At 35.6% G+C, this 15012-nt stretch overlaps 1 protein-coding gene across 6 annotated transcripts in view; it reads left to right on the top strand.

Annotated features, from left to right (window-relative positions):
- The window catches only part of LOC123678795 (growth factor receptor-bound protein 10-like), a 453358-nt gene that overhangs the window by 116045 nt on the left and 322301 nt on the right, over positions 1-15012 (top strand). The window lies entirely within an intron of this gene.

Raw genomic sequence — 15012 nt, 5'->3', positions numbered from 1 at the left:
ACAGGCAACAAAAACCACTTGCAAATTATGGTCAAACTGGTGGAAAATTTTTCGGAAGACGTGGGGATGCAATTCGGATTGGACAAGTGTCGTACTATTAGCGTAGTGCGTGGAAAAATCCAAGATGAACCGATAGCTCTCTCCAATGGACAGGAGATAGAAGCAATGAAATCGGACGATCTTTATAAATACCTAGGAATGAAACAAAACCGACGAATAAACCATCAAAGAATGAAGGAAGACTTAACAACTGAGTTCATTAGGAGAATCAACAAAATTTTGAAAACAAACCTCAACAGCAAGAACATGACGAGAGCTATCAATACATATTATGCATGTTCAATTCTTACATACTCTTTCGGTATCATTCCATGGACCAAAACAGATATGGAAAACCTGCAACGCAAAATGAGAACCTTGATGACGAAAGCACACAAGCACCATCCGAAAAGTAGCATTGAGAGGACGACACTGCCGAGGAATGAAGGAGGCAGAGGTCTGCTAGACATCATGGAACTTGCCCATGGTCAAATTGAATGCCTACGAACATACTTCAAAGACAAATCAGGCACGTCAGAGATCTACAAAGTACTGTGTGAAGCAGACGAATCAACACCTTTACAACTGCACAAGGAGCAATTGTCATACAACCACCAGACAATCCAAGAAAAACTGCAAAGATGGAGAGAAAAGCCCCTACATGGACGACATTTCAACGAGGTGAACCAGGATCATGTCGACATTGAAGCGTCGAACTATTGGCTCACATCAGGTGCGATGTATCCAGAAACGGAAGGATTTCTTTTAGCAATCCAAGATCAAGTAATCTCAACAAGAAATTACTGCAAACATATCATAAAGGATCGAACTATTACTGACGATCGATGCCGTTATGGGTGTCCAACGAACGAGACAATCCAATATATCACGGGAGGATGTCAAATGTTTGCAGGAAATGAATATAAAGAGAGACACGATGCAGTAGGAAAGATACTACACTAAGAAATGGCAACTAAATTAACACTAATTAATTCTGAAAAAGTGCCATACTACAAGTACCGACCGGAAACCATCCTGGAAAACGAACGCTATAAACTGTACTGGGATCGTACAGTTTTGACTGATAAAACAGTCCCTCACAACAGGCCAGATATATTGCTAGTTGATAAACAACAAAAGGCAGCAATACTCATCGACGTAGCAATACCTAATAACAACAACATGCGTCAAAAAGAGGTCGAAAAAATTTCAAAATATAGGGACCTCGAATTTCAGATAAAGCGCCAGTGGGTAATGATATCAACGAGAACTATTCCAATTATCATCTCAACAACAGGAATAGTACCCAAAAATCTCAAGAGAAATATCAAGCAACTAGGACTTAGTGAGTATATATGTAATATAATGCAAAAAGCTGTTCTTTTAGGTACTGCAAGGACGGTGAGAAAATTCCTAGGAAACGAAGGACAGGTCCAAGGATCGCGTGTAAGAGGACCAGAAGTTCGACGAGAACCAGGGGGACCACAAGGACCGGACACGACCGAGCTCTGTCCTTCTGATATTTTAAATATCTGGGATTGAGTGAATGTTGCTCTTAGCGAGGAGTGAGAAGCCGGCGGCGAGGAAAAATCCTACGCGTATAGGCAAAAGTCGATACAATAATAATAATAATATTTATTGATCCTGTGGATTGTGACATAACAATATAGGACAAGTCAATTACAAGGAAAAAAGGCTCAAAAAAATAAACAAAAAAATTACATAACAAAAACAGCCATCCTAGCTCTAATGTAACTCATTATCATTGAGAAACTCTTGAACACAATAGAAACACTTTTTTATTAATAAATTTCTTATAGTATGTTTAAAGGCAATTATATTCTGCAGTTGCTTAATTGAATTAGGTAACTTATTATATAATACAATACCCATATAGGCAGGGTCATGTTCAAATATGCTCAATCTATGTCTAGGTATAGAAAGCTCCCCACTGTGTCTCGTAGAATAATCATGGTAGTCACAATTTTTCCTGAATTTTTCCAAGTTAGATTTCACAAATATTAATATTTCCATGATATATATACTAGGCACCGTGAGCAGCTCGATTTTAACAAACAATTGCCGACAAGGAGCACATCTCTGTGCACCCAGCATTATTCGGATAGTTTTTTTTTGAACGCGGAATACTCTCAAGTTCAATGATGAACACCCCCAGATAATTATACCATACTTTATTCTGGAATATATATGTGAATAATAGTATGACCTCATTATTTCCAAATTGGTCAATCCTCTCAACCTATAACAGGCATAACAGGCTGACGACAAGCCACTACATACAGATGCAATATGACTTCGTGTACGTGTATATGATTATTTTCATTTTATGCACTGAAGATGCCCTAATAGAGGTGTGTAAGATGTTGTGTTTAGTTAACCTTTAGAATTTACCTACTTTTTGCACATTAACAACTTAATATTTTTGTTTCATTGCATTGTGCTTGTCCTTTTGTTGATAAACGAAACGTTGGCTGAAAATTAGCTATTTAAATATGTCCTCATCCGACAATCCTCTCATTCAATATACCTCAATGAAGAATTTCTATTCACACTTTCATCGTTTTTCAGCAACAATACCAATTTTGAAATGAAATGTACTTATTCAGGACGTCCCTTCCCATATTTCGCTTCTGTTGAGTGACCAGTTCATATTATTTGTGGATATTATGAAAGCTGAAGAAAAAATATCTACGTAGTTTCAAAGTATTTGCCTCTGAAAAGCGAAATGTTCCCTTCAGTCCACAAAAGATCTTTTCAGTCGTAAAGAATCTTGAAGCCAAAAACAGGAATGCTCCCAAGCAAGAAACATATCTTTTTATGTTACATCCACGATCACCGAATTCAATTATGAAAAAACCATAAATTTTTCTCGCTTTATAATACGATCATCTCCACAAAGGAGCTGCCTCCGTTCTCCAAGAGAATGTAAAAACTTTCATTCGCCTTAGTGCATTCATAAAAAAAGTTGTGTCGAAAAACATAAAATATATTTCGACCGAATTGGCTGTATCCCCCTTTCATAACTCGATTCAAAAAACGGAACATAAATCTGGACCAGATTGGCTGTCATCGTTTATTTTTATATCTCCTCTTCCGATAGATTGAATCCCAATAGTAAGAAAAGTATTGGATCTAATATTTTCTCGCCTTTATTGTTCGACTATAAACTTGTTTCGAACCATGGAGTCCTCCATATTTCCCACACTTTATGTTACCTTAGTAATACAATCTTGAAATGAACCACATCATGACAAAAAAATATTACAAGCCAAAAATAGTTTTCGATTTTTAAAGAGAAGCATTCCCAATTTCGAAAGTTGGTTTGTCTTTTTCTTTTAATTCACAAAATGATAACATTTCTGGGTGCATCACCCATTCATCTGTGTAGGATGAGAATGAGACCAAATAAATAAGAAGATAAATTCAGACACATTAGCAAGGGCGACAATTTGAACTTTTCTCAAAAATATAATATGCATGGAATTATTTCCTAATTCATTGTTTTTCTCGAATAATTTTCAATCATTTTGATGTTTTTATTCAAATTAACGTTTCTCGACAACTTGGCCATTGACACAGGGTACAATATCTTTTTCCTTCAAATATTTCAGATAATGTTTACAAAATATGAGTATTTACAGGAAAGGAAACGTAGTAATATAGTTTCATTGATAATATATGATTGTACAATTGGCATTTTTTCAGAAATTTTAATGTTGCTTCAATTTGTGTTGAGGTTGTTGTTTATATTTTCTTTGAGTCTCATTTGACGACGTAGTTCATCATAATGAGAACATCGAGATAATAATAATAATATGGTAGCGGGTAGTGGTAGGAAATGCTTAGGGGTTCACATATCAGGAGAGCTGAATCGACTCCTGCACACCGCAGATTCCAGGTGCTTCCTGACCCTGGAAGCTGAAATCTGTCGAAGGGGCCTCTTTCCAGGGTAATGGATGAAGCTGTGTGGAAAGCATCTCGAGAATTCCTTCACTGTAGCTCTGCGGATCATAAAAAGCAAGCAAAGACTGTCTTCTCCACTCATGAATGATGATGAATTCAGGGAATAGGAATATAGAGCCGCTGCCTGAGGTTTGTCAGGGCGTGTCTGGAGCCGGCGCTGGACATGACAGTATACGGGACGTCGCGTCGGTGGCAGAGTGCTAAGAAGACGGGCGTCTGTCGAATAAAATGCTATGCCTCCACAATTTCAACATCCTAGGAGAAGAATAACACGAGTTTTTCCGACTGCTGAAGGTGCTGCGCAAGATCTCCAAGCAGCACTCACCCAAGCAGGTCTTCCAAAAGACGCATGAAATGGACAAGTTCTCTAAATGAAGCGATCATGCGCATATACCATGAAGTGACAAAAATGGCAGAGGATAAAATAGGCTACTGGTAAAAGTTGTTGCCAGAGTTCCACAGAATCTATCCCGAACTCCAAGTTTCTGAGTAAAGAGCATCCGACCAATACCGGGTCATATTGACAAATAAACTCGTACCCAAAGAAAGACTGAAGAACACCATAAGAAATGAAGTCCAACTGAGACTGCAGAACAGGAACTTCAATAATAACGAAGTGACAATTGAAGAGAACCACGATTATGAGGAAAAAACAACACAACACCAATACACAAATAAATACTGAGGAACAAAACAACAGAGTGATACCAGCGAGGATACCAGTCAGAGATGAGCAACAACGGATTATTTATACTGCAGCCGCCGAAAATTCAGAAGGCCAAAGAGATCTATTGGAGCGATTATCTGCTACTATGAATAGATATTTCATAGAATTCCAGGGTACTGATCCTCTTAAACGACCTATTCTTCCAGGACTGAAAACATCAAAAAACCTCTCACATATTCTGCATATGATGAACATGGAGATAATTCTAAAATTTTTGAATGAACAGAACCTCGAGACATTGCATCTCATTATTTACTGTGTAGCCTCCTAAATATCAGCGATACTCGGCGTGAAGACAAAACCCAGAAGTAAGCAAACAGCCCAGAAAAAACACAATAACAAACAGCATTGGCAGAGAATGCTAGAAGTCAAAGTAGATAGCCTTCGATAAGATATGGGAAGGTTAATACAATTTGCAAAAGGTTCTCCGTAGGAAAAAACAAAAGATAGTGGATGTAATTATAGATCGCCATAGGAGACATTGAAAAATATGTTCCCAACAATGAAAGTGCTCAAGAAACTTTGGACACACTGAAACAAAAATTGAGTGCATTCTCTGAACGACTGAGAAGATACAACGAAAGCTATAAACGAAAACATGACAATATGATTTTTGAAAACTCCGAAAAGAAATTTTATAGGATGATGAATGAACAAGTGCCGAAAATGTAGAGAAATTTTGGACCGATAAACTGTCAACACCGACCTCTTGTAACTTCCTAGCGAGTTGGATAATAGTTTGCATCAGGGTCACATGGAAATCTCATCAGTTTCCTAAAACTTGATGATTTGATATATTTCTCAACTCTTTAGATCCTAGTTCGGTTAATACATACAAATGATACTAAGCGGTTTAGAACACTTCAGAGGATACAACGATGTTGAAATTATTTATGCAGACCATTCATTGATAGCTGTTTCAGTATAAGTTTTAATCAATAACATCCAAAAATGCCAAGTAGTTTATTAGTCGGAATTGAAGTCTAAATTAGGGCTGGGAATCATGAATGAATGATTTGAATATTCGAATAATCATTGAATAATTATTCGAATAATTGCATTTTGCATTATTCGAATAATCATGAATATTCACTGAATAGTTGAATAATCAATGACTACTTTTCTATTCATGAATAATCAGTGAATAGTCGAGTATTCACTGAATAGTTGAATAATCAATGACTACTTTTCTATTCATGAATAATCAGTGAATAGTCGAGTATTCACTGAATAGTTGAATAATCAATGACTACTTTTCTATTCATGAATAATCAGTGAATAGTTTTCTATTCAGTGAGTAGTTGGATATTTATGAAGTTACGAATGAAAGTTTGAATGATCACTTGACTCACTATTCAGGAATGATTAAAACAAGGTTTTGTGATTCACTACGGACAAATCGTTTTATTAATATTAAAATTACTGGAAATTACATAATATTGAAATTGATAGATACAATTGAATTGAAATTATTCATTTAATAGTAGTAGAAAAAGGTATTCAGCCAAAGAGAAATTACTAAAATTTGGATTTCATCAATAAAAAATATAAAAATGGAATATAAGATTCTAACATATGGATTTAGCAATAAAGAGTTCTAATAATAATAATATTAATTAAATTAATAAAAATAATTAATTAATTGATTATTTATTAATAAGATTCTACATTCGGAAATGTAACCTTGCCTTCCTATTCCGTATGCATTGCTATTTCTAGACATTGCTCTATTTCAGTGGTCAAATATTGTTTTATGTATTCTGAATTGCGAACCGACGAATCTTTATATTCTTTTAAATCTATGGTCTCAAAATGTACACACATCGACTGTAGTAACATCCTTCCCCAACAAAACTGAATCAGAAAACAAAGTTTTTTAAAAATTCCGTATAATTGATCACGAAGTGTATTCTTGAAGAATTTAATGTTCTCAGAATCCGCTCGATCATTCTTTTTGTACCTCTAGACCTGTAAAGGGTCTATGTAGATCGTATTGTCCCAGCAAAGGTTTTACTGCGTATATTTAAGGATCTATTGTATTTTGCACGTTGTCATGTGATGAAAACATCTCTGTATTTACCAAACGAAAATTTGATTATAAAAACGAGACCGTACTAATTTGAATGACAATTTATTTGTTTGGATTCCGAACACTGACAGGAGAATCAAAAATGGCGGTGTGTGACGTCACACTAATAGAGCGTATATGGCGAGAGGCAAAACACCAAAACGATTATACCACGTCGCAAAGGGTATATTCACTCATCAAAACGCTCGGATTTTATTGGTTCATTAAAACATGAGTTTAATCACTGAATATTGACTGAATTGAATAATCACTGAATAATCATTGAATAATCACTGAATAATCATTGAATAATCATTGAATAATCACTGAATAATCAACGAATAGTTGAATATTCATGACTACTCATGAATAATCAAGTATGAATATTTGTTTGAATGAATTATTCGAATAATCGAATAAATTTGTGGATGAATATTCGAATACAAAAAGGCGAAAAAGTCCCAGCCCTAGTCTAAATCCCTTATAGAAAATCCTGTACCAAGTCTCAACGTAAATAAACTCTACTTTAGGAGCGAACACCCATTAGATAAAAACCACTTATCAACAAGTATCTAACTTTTCTTCATTGAAGCGTCGTGATTTAGGTTGAACATCATATTAACAGATAAGTTCGTCAAACACATTCAGTAGTTGAGTTTCTCTAAGCTGGGACTCCGGCAATGTCGCAGTGTATGTATTTAGATAATTCTCAAACTTAATTAAAAGCTATTCCCAAGTCGAACTACTACCCCAGAGTATTTAATTACGATTCACAGGAAACTTCGACCGTTTCGAGCCTTTAAAGGACCACATCAGGACCCGGATACACTCCAGGAAGTGCCATCCGGAATGGAAGAGTCAAGGAAGCGGGAACATTCTTGCTTCAATAGTTGAACACCCATCTTCGGTGCGAGTTATATCTATCTGAAATAAATTCGATGAAGTGCTGCTCCGACACTCTAGGGTCTAGGAGATATATGTAAAAGGGATGCACTCATCTTGGTAACCCTAATTTTCTCGAAAGCGGCTGATTTTTTTTATTCTGAAAACGGTGTTTTGTACAAGTCAAAGTTGTCTTGCAGTGTTGAATCCAGGATGTGCCCGGGGGCATTTTTCTGTTTCCTATAAGTTTATTTGTAGTTTTCGACCGAATAAACTTATTATTTCTTTATTTATTTATTTATAGAGTTAGCGCAAACAGGTGCACTAATACTTTAGGAAACGGATGCGCATGAGACCATTCCGTTGCCTAAGTGGTTTAGGTACCTAATGCACAATTATTGTACTCATGCGCCTATATTGTTACATCTTAAATTAATGGTTAAAATGATAATTTTTAATATTTTTTTTTAAATCAGGCATATTTTAGTTCGAATTCTGGCTAGGTCATGGATGTTGTACATGTCTGGTGATGGTAAGGTTAGAGGCTAATGACCGTAGCAGTCGATGCCTTCAACGAAAGAAAAAAAAACTGTATATGTTTATGAAATTCGGCATTCCCACTGAACTTTTCAGTTGAAGTTATTTCAATATCTAATTTTTGAGAAAAACAATGCCCACTATGTTACTTTTCTATATCGGATGTCCCAACCTCGATGGCCTATTAGACGTTTCTGGAAAACTAATCATAATTTTGAGCTGAAAATTTGCATATTGGGGTTTGAGAATATGATCTTTCTCCCTAAAATATTTTCAGATCTCTACTTCCTTATTTCAAATGGCACACCCAGTATATTATTGCATCAGATAGCTTTTTTGATGCCAATTTCGGCAATATGCCATACCTTGGGTAAAAATTCAACGGTTCATGAGTTATTGGGATTCTTATGAAAAAAAAGGTGGCGATGAGGACTCACATTTTTTTGAATATTTCAGCAGAAAAAGCCTTTTTCGAAAAAAATTTGTTTTGTTTCGTTTACGCAAATACGTAGTATTAAAGGACTGTTTTCGGCTTGGACCAAAAATGTACAGGGTGTTTATAAGAGGATCATGAACTTGGACAACTCAAATCATCAAAACTCAAGATTTTCAAATTAGAACCTATATTTTTAATTATTTCAGTCGATTCTACGTACAAAAATAGTAGGAGTTACTTCAGCAAACCCTATACCTAAAATGAATACTTCAAGAGTTATCGGGGAAGAACTTCAAATGAGGAAAAACCGCTATTTATAACTGTGGGAATAACTGTCTGTTACTTCCGTAAAACACAGAAAGAAAATAAAATTCGATGTTTCCATAACTAAATTTGACATATCAAGAATTGTAATGAATTATTCGTAATTGAAAATTGTCTTGGTTTATGGATTCCTCAACAATACCAACGAAAATTTAATTAAAATTCATGTAATGTAAAATTCAGTTATCCAAACATCGAATTTTATTTTCTTTCTGTGTTTTACGGAAGTAACAGACAGTTATTCCCACAGTTATAAATAGCGGTTTTTCCTCATTTGAAGTTCTTCCCCGATAACTCTTGAAGTATTCATTTTAGGTATAGGGTTTGCTGAAGTAACCTCCACTATTTTTGTACGTAGAATCGACTGAAATATGATAATAAAAAATATAGGTTCTAATTTGAAAATCTTGAGTTTTGATGAATTTGAGTTGTCCAAGTTCATGATCCTCTTATAAACACCCTGTACATTTTTCGACCAAGCCGAAAACAGTCTTATAATACTACGTATTTGCGTAAACTAAACAAAACAATTTTTTTTTGAAAAAGGCTTTTTCTGCTGAAATATTCAAAAAAATGTGAGTCCTCATCGCCACCTTTTTTTCATAAGAATCCCAATAACTCATGAACCGTTGAATTTTTACCCAAGGTATGGCATATTGCCGAAATTGCCATCAAAAAAGCTATCTAATGATGCAATAATATACTGGGTGTGCCATTTGAAGGAAGTAGTAGTCTGTTTCCGGTATAACCGGAAGTTGTAGAGATCTGAAAATATTTTAGGGAGAAAGATCATATTCTCAAACCCCAATATGCAAATTTTCAGCTCAAAATTATGATTAGTTTTCCAGAAACGTCTAATAGGCCATCGAGTTTGGGACACCCGATATACAGAAATTTCATTGAATACCTAATTGAAAGTCTCAAATTGATTCGAATTCTTCCATTAAATTTTTTTTTTAAGATTAGAATATTTGAAAAGTTTCAAATCAATTAAAACTAACTGGTGCCCCTTCCTTTATTATTAATTGATGATATTTCTATTTTTTATTTTGCAATAATAAGACCTTTCCCCTTTTTTTTTAAAACAGCAAAAAAAACTCGGTCACCTAAAAAAAGTTCATTGTCACAAAATTTTCGGAATTTTTTGTCGATTTCAATTGTTCTACGTCAAATCGAAGATATTTTATTTGGTATTAAAACAAACTTCTGAGAAGTTTTCTCAAAATGTTGATGGCTCATTTATACATGGTGACAAAAAACCATGTGTTTTTAGTCCAATTTCTTAACACCCTGTTGAAAAGTTCGAGAAATTTTTAGAGTTTTGATTCATTTGGAATTATTGGATTGATGTTAGTCCAAACCATTGACGTGAATTGTGGAGCCTCGAATGTCTTCTTCTTCCAGGGTCACGTTCACTCTATTTTTTGTAGTAGTCGATATTTATCGTGTCTCATTAGATGGCCGATATATTCAATTTTCCTCTTTTCGATACTGTGTTAAATTTACTTTTCTTTTTCCATTCAGCATAGAACTTTCACGTTAGTGATGTGTTCACTATATTCTGAGAATTCGCCGGTACACCCACATTTTAAATGCCTCCAGTCTGTTCATCAGTGTTTCCGTTAATGACCACGCCTCCGCGCCGTACATCAAAACAGGAAACACATAGCATTTGACCAGCCTTATCTTCAATGGTAGAGATATGGTACTTTTCGTAAAGAAATTTCTCATGTTGTTAAATGTTGCTCTGGCTTTTTCAATTCTAGAACGTATTTCGGTTGTTTGATCCCATTTTAAGTTAGTCATTTTAAATGTTGAATTAACTGGTTATTTATTGTCAACTGTCTGATAAGTTGTTTTGCTTACTACCATCCACTTAGTTTTATTGATATTCAGGCAAAGGCTGACGCTAACTCTTTGAACCCTCTGCGTGAAATAACGTACTTCGTTCAAACTACCAGCAAGCACTACCGTGTCATCGGCATATCTGATACTATTTATTACCTCGCCATTCATCCTGATGCCTCCGACTTCTTCATCCACAGCTTCTTTAAAGACTTGCTCTGAATGAATATTAAAAAGCAGAGGGGAAAGGAAGCATCCCTGTCGTACGTCTTCCCTACATAATTTCTATGCTCTCCGTAAACGCGTTACCAATTTTTACCCTAGCTGATTGCTCCCAGTATGATGATTCTTAGTTTGAGAAAATAAGTAGGGCTCAACTATTCGTTGTATCAATGTATCAAACACGATAATTTCTGTTGAAACCCAACGAACTAATCTCTTGCAATTCAACTGATAAAAAACTTTCTGAATGTTTCGGAGCTCCCTAACTTCAGCCATCAACTCCTAGGATTGCCGGCCAGTGCGCACTTTCATGTTGGATGTCTCTCAAGTTTCAAGATTTCGAAATGAGCCAGGACCCTTCTGCCGGTATCAACCGGATGAAAGTTAGCGGCTAGCTGTCGGGATTTATTTGCGAAACTTCACAGAATACGGCTCGATTAAATTGTTCAGGAATTAACTCCCGATAAGCAGGAGCTATGGCCTTGGGGGATACAAGACCCGAACGCCAACGCTGACCGAATAATAATATGAAATAATTACGTTGAAACAGTTTTAGGAAGTTTCGATGAGAAATATATGTTTCTGTTTTCGGTATTTCGGTTACCATTATCAGGATATTCGCCGCCATGATTAGACCTCTATTATTTATGCCTTACTTGGCAAGTAGTAGGGTAAAGTTTGTAGCAAAATAATGCAGATTTCACGTAACGGTTTTATACATATTTGCTCTTGCAACAAAATACATTTGTCTCTACGATAAAGCGATTTTTAAAAGAAAATGCTAGTACCATAACAACTATTTGCGATTAAGTGAGAAAGCTGTCAAATGACGAATTTTACGTTACCGAAACATATATCGACTCGTTTTATAAACTTGAGTCGAAAATTATTGTTCGAATTCCAAAATTGATGTAAAATTGAATACTAAATTCTCCGTTGAAGATCAGAAGGCATCATATTGAAAATATTCAAATATTTTTGACATATGTTTGAAAATTTGTTGACTAATACCCAGCCAATCACTGCTTTTCATCTTTTGCTCAGCTCCTTCACCAGAAATTTCCAAATCTAGTTAGCTGTATGTTCTACCCGGATAAGCATTTCATTCGATAATGTCGAGAGTTTAAAGCCTTCTCTTCTGTTCAACGTTGATCATATGATGTTGACAAAAATGTGTGTCGAAATTGCTGGTAGTCGAAAACCTTCTACATACTCATCATTTTCGGACACTTTGTCATCTTCTCCAGTTCCTGTTGAATCCTATTGAAGCTCACACTCCCTCTCGTCTCCTTCAATTAAACGTTTCGAGTTATTATTGTGCATCAGTCACCAGAACGTCGATCATTAGGGTCATCTGAGGAACAATCTGATTGACTATTGCGAAAGAAATCATCACATGATTTGATCTCTTCTTCTTGCCTCTCTTCTTCTAGACCAGACGAACTAAAGGAAAACTGGTTGAAAGTTATCGAAGAGATCCTAGATCCATTGAAGGGCCCAATCGTCTCCCCAGACAGCGGATCAGCAGGCAGTATCTGATGTTGCTCTGCTTCCGCAACTGATTGTCGTTTCATTCCACCTGCTAGCCCACACTTCGGTGGCATCACGGAAAGCTGCGAAACATCCTCTGCTCCAGATAATCGGTGAGCAGAGGCTCACATATAAGGAGTTCCTTACATTTCTACTCAGATTGAAGTTATACCCTCAATTGTCGTTCTTTGTATCTTCCATCTTTTGATCCATCTGATCTCGAGGATCCTACACCTGAATTATTCTTAATCTTCTTCCTTCTTCTCATGATGTACATGTTACATCAACATCTATTTATCGTCATTCACGTTGGCAACTTGCAACAATAACTCAACAAGACGTTTGAAAGTTGGCGTACTTGCACACCTTACAACAATTGCACCAGTACCAGCAACCATCTACATCTATTCAAGAGGGTATGGTTGTAGTAATTCAAAATGATAATCTGTCTCCCATCAAGTGGTCTCTCGGCAGAATATCATCTGTTTTTCCGGGTATTGTTTCCATCAGTCGTGTTGCTGAAGTTCTTCTGGGACTGTTAGAAACCCATCATCAAATTATGTTCTCTTCTGATGCAAAGGAACGGATAAGCCCCTTTCCTTTACCGATTCATATTACTGAACCAGTTCTTCAGGACGGTTATCATGTAAGATAGCATCAAAACTTAATGATCTGCCCCTTGTTAGTCAGGCATCTTGGCTTCAGCGACGTGAAATTCACTATGACAAATAACATGTATTCAATCAATCAATTTGTCGCACTAACTTGCGGAGTAGTTTATAGTTTTTTATTGCGCTAATTATTATTTAATGAGAACATCGTACTATAATCGAATTTTGAGCCGGAAAAAGTTTTAATCAGTTAACCGGACAATCTGGACAAGGTGGCCGATCTTTTGTTTGGACTTGACCTCTAGGCTGAACAAATTATTGCTTACTTTACATACAGGCCTGGGAGACTTATGGTCCTTATAGTCGTTGAAATGGTATGGTTTGAATATACATTATACATATAATTCTGTTCGACTCGTAAGCATAATATTCGAAATCAATTACATTCCTCCAATCATTATATAGAGACGTTAATTATCGAGAGGAATGTGCTAGAGTATAGTTTATGTGTTCAGGGCATACCGCAGATAAGGAAGTTTTAACATCAGAATTGAAAACTGATGTTGAAGTATTTAGAGTCTTGCCACCACAGCAAAAAGCATAGAGTGTGATTTTTTTTTATTTCCGAAAAAGACGAATACTTATCCCGAAAACCGAGGGACTGACACTAAACATGCAACATATTTTTCTGTTAGATTATAGTCTATGTTTTCAGTACATGCCGCAGACCAGGAAGTTTTAACTTCAGAATTGAGAACTGATATTGAAGTGAAACTGTACAGGGTGAGCAAATTTCGATGTTTTAGCACTACAACTTTTAAACCAGAGGAGATAAACAAAATCTGATACCCTATTCTCGGTCTATTTTTTTGAGAAACTAACAGGAGTAGTATTCATTTTTAGCTACCTTCTTTCGTTTTCGAGTTATAAGCGAAAATTGGAAAAATGGCGATATCGAAAAACATTTATATCTCCGCTAATACTGGTGATAGAGCTCTGAAATTAAAACATTATACAGGCACTTGTTTACGTAGAATCCAGTGGCGTGCTTGTCTTTTCAGAAGGGTCTTCAATTACGAAGCTATGACCCAAATTTAGGTTTTTTCACATGGGAACACTAGATTTCTGTGCCATTTTTTGAAAGCTCAATTTTTCCTGATTTCAAAAATTTATAACATCGTATGGTTTGTGTTAATATAAATAATAGAAAATGGTCAAAAACCGTTTTTTACCTAAGAGTCTCAATATTTCTATGGTTTCAGCTGTTGATGGGCACAGAAAAATAGAGCTTCTTATAACAAGAGCAGTATCATTCCGTCAATTTGATTATTCATATGATTTTCACTTATTTTGACGAAATTCGGATCCAGATATATTTCATAAAATTTTTATTCCAAAATGGTTTCGGAAATAACGAAAAGATCCACATGATTGACTGTGAAATTGATTAGAAAGCATAGACATGAAGAAAATAATAGAAGGAGACTGTAATAATACGATGCTTAATTTTTCTGTGCACATCAACATTTGAAACCATAGAAATATGGAGACACTTAGGTGAGAAAAGTTTCTGACCATTTTCTTTTATTTATATTGATACAAACCATACGATGTTATATATTTTTGAAATCAGAAAAAATTAAGCTTTCAAAAAATGGCACAGAAATCTAGTGTTCCCATTTGAAAAAACATAACTTTGGGTCGCAGCTTCGTAATTGAAATTCCCTTTTAAAAGATGGACACGCCACTGGATTCTACGTTAAAAAGTGCCTGTATAATGTTTTAATTTCAGAGCTCTATCATCAGT

Source organism: Harmonia axyridis, chromosome 4, assembly GCF_914767665.1.
Source record: "Harmonia axyridis chromosome 4, icHarAxyr1.1, whole genome shotgun sequence".
NCBI classification, from domain to species: Eukaryota; Metazoa; Arthropoda; class Insecta; order Coleoptera; family Coccinellidae; genus Harmonia; species Harmonia axyridis.
Note: the sequence above shows the minus strand (reverse complement) of the source record. Positions and strands in the feature narration are given on the sequence as shown.